Source organism: Pocillopora damicornis, chromosome 3 (genome assembly GCF_964200805.1).
Source record: "Pocillopora damicornis chromosome 3, jaPocDami1.2, whole genome shotgun sequence".
Classification (NCBI taxonomy): Eukaryota; Metazoa; Cnidaria; class Anthozoa; order Scleractinia; family Pocilloporidae; genus Pocillopora; species Pocillopora damicornis.
The window spans coordinates 24,456,908-24,464,430 of record NC_142672.1 but is presented as its reverse complement, the minus strand read 5'-3'; positions in this window follow the sequence as shown (position 1 = coordinate 24,464,430).

Below are 7,523 nucleotides of genomic sequence, written 5' to 3'. Positions count from 1 at the left end.
GTCAATACGCAAAGAAACTGGCAGCCAGTGCAGCTCATAAAGCGCCGGTGTAATTTGAGAAAACTTTCCAAAGCCAAGAATAAGTCTTGCTGCTGCATTTTGTACACGCTGTAATTTAGCGATCTGCACATTTGGTAAGCCAAACAATAAACCATTACAATAGTCAAGACGGCTGGTTATAAAAGCATGAGCCAAAGTAATTAAAGAATCTCTCGACAGGTATTTCTTAATACGTCTCAAGTTATGTAAATGATAAAATGCCGCATTACAAGCCTTGTTTATATGATCAGTCATGCTTAAGTTGCTGTCAAACCAGGATCCAAGATTTCTAACACATGGGCTTGGACTGATACGATTATTGCCCACAGTTATGGAACACGAATCTAATTTATCAAGCTGTTGTCGTGTGCCGACTAACAAAAACTCCGTTTTATCATCATTGATCATCAACCGATCTTGAATCATCCATTTCCTCACCGCGTCAATGCACTTTTCCATAGCTTGTATAGCATCAGCTTGAGCAGTGTTGCCGAGTGGTTTAAAACTCAGATACAGCTGCGTATCATCAGCGAAACAGTGAGCATCAGGAAGATAATGTTCCACGATCTTAAACAGCTTGGACGCATATATTATGAATAGCAAAGGCCCTAAACATGAGCCTTGGGGTACCCCGCAGTTCAAGTCAAAAGGACGAGAAAGAACTCCATGTACAGAAACGCGCTGACTTCTATCAGACAAGTACGATCTAAACCAATTCAGAGCAGACCCACGTATGCCAACCTCGTCAGATAGCCTCTCTAAAAGTATTCGATGATCAACAGTGTCAAAGGCAGCACTGAGATCCAATAAAATTAACATAGTGACATGTTGAGAGTTCATCTTTAACAAAATATCGTTCATCACCTTGATAAGTGCAGTTTCAGTGCTATGGAATTGCCTGTAAGAAGATTGAAGCGTAGGAAAAATAGCATTTGAAACCATGTGATCGTAAACTTGATTAAAAACGACTTTTTCAGTCAACTTGGATAGGTATTGTAAGTTACTAACTGGTCTGTAATTTTTGTACAGCAAATCCAATCCAGGTTTCTTCAAGATAGGATTAATAAGCCCAGATTTCCAATCATCTGCAAATTCTCCAGAATTAAGAGACAGGTTGATCATTTTAGTAATGACTGGTAATAGCACATCAGCACAGCTGATTACCATAGATGTTGACATCGGATCAAACATACAGCTTTTCTTCGGAGAGCAGCCAATCAACTTACTAACAGCACTTTCAGTTAAAGGGATAAAGCTGTCCAGTGTTCTAGTTGGTAGCGTTTTCACATAGTCAAAATGAGAATCATGCAAACAATCGGCTAGTCTGTCCAGTTTGACATGGATGGCGTCAATCTTTTCAACAAAGAAGCTACCCATTTCAGCTTGTCACTAGTTGGTGGAAAAGGTACTTCATGACCTTGATTTAGCAACCTCTTTGTTGCCGAGAATAGGTTCCTTTGATTGGAGTTATTTTTAACAATAAAGTCTGAGTAAAATTTACGACGGGCTTCATTCATCAGGTAGGTTGTAAAGTTCCTCTTCTTTTTAAATTCAAGCAAATCATTGACACTTCGAGATCGACGCTATTTTCTTTCAGCTCTCCGTCTTTCCCTCCTTGAATCCCTAATATCTTCACTAAACCAAGGTACCAAAGGCCTAACTGTGATAAACTTAGTGACAAGTGGAGCATGAGGATTAAGAGCCGCAGATAATGTAGAATTGTAACATTTAACAAGATCATTCAGAGCATCAGGGCTGTCTGTACAAAGCGAAGTTGTAGACAGTTCATCGCATAATTATCAGGTTAACGTCAACCACCTTTGTCTTCCTGAAAGAGATTTTTTTCTTCGGGAGCGGTGGCCTGTCCAGGGTTGGATCACAAATCAAAGTAGAGTGATCAGAAAACAGACAGTCAATCACAGGGATGTTAGCTAATAAGGAGTCGCATTGTCGAGTAATGATCAAATCCAGGGTGTGTCCTGACTCGTGTGTTGGCACGTTAACATGTTGTTGAAGGCCCATTGCCTCAAGCAGCTCCTTTAAACAAACACCGTCTGCATTCCCCGGAACGTCTACATGGATATTAAAATCACCTGCTATCAGTAACGGTACAGATGACATTATGATATTCTCCAAAAAACTCGAAAAATCAGCAAAAAATGCATTCGTCGTGACAGGATGGTTACCAGAGTAGGGTGGACGGTAAATAATAACAATCTGAAGTTTTCGCGACTGGAACTCGACCATCCAATGAGAAAACTCAAAAGAAGTACGCTCACCAGCATCTACACGACTTGCATGTAGATTTTCTCTTATCAATAGAGCAGTTCCACCACCACATCGATCAGATCGTGTGTGATCAAACAGTTTGTACCCGGGTGGCGTAATTTCGGCTCTGCACGCATCATCAATTTCTGAGAGCCATGTCTCAGTTACTGCGAAAATATCAGCTCCAGATGATTCAACATAGGAAACCAAGTCCGCCGATTTGTTTCTCACAGACCTGGTATTCAAACTACAGAATTTTAAATAGCTTCCACTACGAAAACGTTGTTCAGGAACTATAGGAACCAAAACAGAAGTGCGAGAAGTGGTTCTATCACGGCAAGTAGTATGACTTATTCGATCAGAAATACGTACAGATATCTTCCGTCGGCCAGCTCGACATCCTCTAAACCTCAGAAGTCCATTTAGCTTAAAACATGGAGAACTGATCCACAAACAAAACTGCGAGACGCGCGACGAATGCCAAGTAGTTCAGCACGGGTGTATGTTATAACTCGAGTATTTATATGCAAATCCAAGATATTCGGTAGATTTTCATTTCGCCTCTTCAAATTGTTTTGAATTAAAGTCTCCGGACCAGGATTAATCGCAATGTCTCCAAATATTGTGATGTTTAGAGGCGGGTCGTGACCAGGAATTAGCAGAGATGTACATCCGTGCTTTGTCCAAGATACCGAGGGAATCTTGGCGCGATGAAATCCAAAGCGCTTCGTGACAAAAACAATTGAAGGTCGTCCAGTGACAGCAAATCGGCCGTAATGACTAAAATATGCGCCAGGAAAAACCTTGAGAGCTTCTTGGCAAGGCCCATGATGGTGGCAATCGATTGGATCCCAAGTAGAAAGAATTTCAGAACAAATAAGTAAGAAATAAAACACTAAAATCAGAGCTCTGAAACTCGTGGCCGCCATGTTCGGCGCCGCTGACCAACCTGACCTGATCACGCTCATGTAAAATGGTTTTATAGCCAATCAGAACGCGCGAACTATTTAAATTATTTTATAATAACATTTTAAAGAGATGAGGGAACATCTTGCTCAACTTAAGACAAGGAGGAAGTATTATGAAGATATCTCCTCCGAGAGAGCAGCGAGAGAAGCTGAGGCTGAAGAGACAGAGAGGCTAAAGGTCAGTTTTTTTTCTTATTTAAGAGCCCAGATTACCAAGCTAGATACCTTTCTGGCAGGAAGAAGAGTAATACACTTTGAAGAAATGTTATTTATATGCGTCATTCGCTAAGCTTATTTGGCTTAATGATTGTTAATTTTTGAAATGGAGGTGAGTATTGGATTAATAAGGGAAGATGTTTTCGTCTTGTCACGAGCGTGGGACATAGAATGTGTCAATATGAATATGAACTTCGTAATAGACCTCGCTCACCATGGAGTCTCTGTGGCTCAGTGGTAGAGCATCGGAGCGCGGAATCCGAAGGTCTAAGGTTCGATTCCTCATGGGGACTCAAATTTTTTCTTTGAACCACGCTCGTGACGAGAAGAAAAATATCTTTCTTTATTTCTTTACCGAGCTCAGAACTTACCATCTCTTTAATTTCTATTGGATTAATGTTTACCGAACCGCATGCTAAGGAACAATGCTTATTAGCACGTGATAGCTAACCAGTAAGATTGCTTATGTCACTTAGTTCGCTAAGTGTAGATAATGGTTAATTAATATAATGGTTTTGATGCCGTAGTTCTTTCGATACTTGGAGTGATAAAGTTTCGAAAAAACAAAATTTGAGACAAACAATACTGCAAATATTTTATTATTGTATTTTACTCTGATGATCAACAAAAACCTTGTTCTTTTTGCTCGAAGTACAAGATTTGAATATAAACGAGTTATTTTTGGTTTCTGGATACTTCTGTTATGTTACTGCATTATAGCTGATAACTTTCCCGTTACAGTAAAATACGTTTTCATATGTCTTCATTGTTACTTTACTTTTTTCTTTTATTTAGTTTTTCATATTCATCTTTTTTTTGTAGGTTGAGAACTTGCATTTGGTAAAGGAAAGAGAAGAAATCGAAGGAATGATAAGAGCTTTAGATAAAACATTGTCAGCTTTACCAATTAAATGTTTTTGTAACAAAGTAGAGAGAAATCATAATTACATTTTATTTTCGTATGAGTCAGACGTCCATATTCTAGCGGAATTAACTATCCTTCATTTATCTGAGAAGAGACTTTGAGAGGTACATTTGGTATTTGCAATATAGTTCTTGTTAGTTCGTCTATTCCATAGTCTGCTATGCATAATAAAGTTAGGTAATAAATAGGAAGGTTCTCGTTTCCACTCTGTGTTTTGGAGGAGAAAACTTAAACGAAAACTTAATTTAATCTTTCCACTTTTGTTTCGCGACGTTCGTCTTACAAGATGCTGTATTGTCAAAGGGTAACCTTTAGCAAGTTTCTCCGGCGTGTTTTGAGTTGATAACAAAATACAAACCCAAAGTCTTTGTATCTCAGGTAACTCGCTTAGAAGAGAAACACATCGAAGATCAAAGGAACTTCAAACGCATGGTTGAAGAACAAATGCGAACACAGAGAGCAGGCCGAGGCTGCCGTATCCGCAGCAAGGGAAAGATCGACAGTTACGGTTAGCAAAGACTTCAATGGATCAATGCCGATTGAGAAAATCATCACCCATTAGAAAGGCCCTTTTAGAAAACACAAAACTAAGAAAAAACAAAAATGATCAGGATTGGGATCGGCCGGTATTAGCTGTAGGGATTTCGGGATTGAGAGAAAATTTTGGTCGGGATCGCGGGATTAAAGAACCCTTTTGGGAACCTTCTATGAAGGCATTAGATTTTGAAAATGCACCAAGCAATCAAAGCAAGGAGAACAAGTGCTTATTTGACTAAAACCTGATTGATTATTAAAACAATTCCCAGAAAAATTTGCATATCTTTTACCAAGTACGTTGAAGTTGTTGAAAAATTCGCCATTATGAGTATGCTACCAACAAAAGTCCCTATGCACTCAGCCTGCAGAGCAGGCGCAATTTTGGCGAGCGAACGCACAGTATTTTCTTCACGAATATACTAGCGACTAAATACAGGAATGGCTCCCACCTGAAATTGGATGATAAAAATTGTAAAAGTTAATAAGTTATATCTTAACTTGCTCGTGAGCATTGTTAACCGCGTGTCTCGAAGCGGAACAATGAAATATCAATGCGAGTGAAAACACCGATGTGTCAAACAAGAAATGGTTACTTACGTAGCGAAGGGAAGGCAGCCTTTCTTGTTCAGCGAGGTCGTTCAGCGATATTCCGGCGATGAAAAAGTCATTTGCTGACTAGCTCCACTGACTAAACTCATTCAGTCAGTTCAGGCGAACGACCAGAGACTGGAGCCATTCCCGTATTTCACCACTGACAGGAATAGCTCCGACTCAAACGTTTATTGATTTTTTTTCAGTAATTTTTTAATAATTTTTTAAACAATGTGTAAAAAAATTTAAAACTAAACAAGTGGGCAGCGCTTTGCGAACGGTAGTTGTAAAACTTCTTTATCCTCTGACGCGGTTTGTCTAACTGTCGTAAACTTCTTCAGGGAGCACCTATATTTATAAGCCATTGTTAACGGCTATTGCGGGGGCCAGTGACCATAAGGGCTTGGCTGGACCTACGAGCAGGAATAGGCAAGTTGTGAAAATTTGAACATTTCTTTTGAAAATTTTTAAGGCAAGGTGAGAGATATTTTTTGGGTGCCGCGGTTTTAGCTGAAAATTTTCAAATTTGAAAAATTGAAGAGGTTTTCAGTTACAGGTGTGCCTGAAAAGCAGTTGGCAAATGAGGTTAAGATGGCTCGTGTACTTTACGGAAAACGTGGTTTACGTTCTACTCATTCTTTCTTAAATTTAAGTGGTATAAATACTTTGTCTAAAACAGTAGTGTGATACAATAGCAAACGAGATATACTCATTCCATTACAGCGTCATGTGATGAACAGCCTTCATTGATTTTTAGAACAAGTTTTATAAATCATTTTACTCTTTCTTATTATAGCCGAAAACTGTTCGAAGATTGGTTGTGCCATTACTGCAATCAGTCAAGGTACTTCGACATGATTCAGTGCGATAGCCACTGCCACTGGTTTGACTGGTAAGACGTTTTTTTGTTTGTTTGTTTTGTTTTTATCCTTTTTCAGGTCTAGTGGAGTTGTTAGAAATTACCAAGTAAAATTAATCCGCGACTTTGTACAAAAACAGATGAAGAGCTCGATGAATGGATTTGTCCTCCATATCAAAAATTACCTAGAAAATCATTTTTCCACGAAAAAAACCGCCTCGATCGCGGCCAAGCCATATTTCTCCAGGAGAGCATACTGTAAATTAAAAACATTGGTTGCAGCGTCACGCAACATTGCGTGATTTTCCAAACGTGACATATAGTTACTGCATTATTTTAAAACTTAGAAACTACATGGCCCTGTATTAATAAAAGAGGGCTTCATTTGCTAGCACTGTAGACTTCAACATAAGAAGAACCTCGCTCTTTCATCTTTTATCTCAGTGTATGAATTATTTGACCATAACGAAAACAAATTAACCTACGCATGAGTTGGAGCCATTCCTGTCCGCGGTGAAATACAGGAATGGCTCCAGTCTCTAGTCGTCCGCCTTAACTAACTAAATGAGTTTTGTCAGCGGATGAATTTTTCATCGCCGGAAAATTGCTGAACGACCTCGCTGAGCAAGAGACTCTGCCTTCTCTTCGATATGTAAGTAGCCATTTCTTGTTTGACTCATCGGCGTCTCACATTGATATTTCATTGTTCGGCTTCGAGATACGCGGTTAACAATACTCACGAGCAAGGAGTTAGGATATAACATATTAACTTTTGCTATTTTGATCATCTAATTACAGGTCGGAGCCATTCCTGTATTTGGTCGCTAGTGTTTTCGTTAGGAAGTTACTGAGCACTCGCTCGCCAAAATTATGCCAGCTCTGCAGACTGATTATATTTTTCAACAACTTCAACGTACTTGGCAAAAGATATGCAAATGTTTTTGGGAATTGTGTCAATAATCAATCTGGTTTCAGTTGAATAAGCTCTTGTCGCCAAGCTCCTCGTTGGAATCAGACAGTGACTCCTATTTCATTCTGCTCTTCGTTGTCTGTACGTTTCCTTGTAAAAGTAAAGTTTCTTTCGATATTCTGGATATGTGTCATCAGGGCACACAGAAAG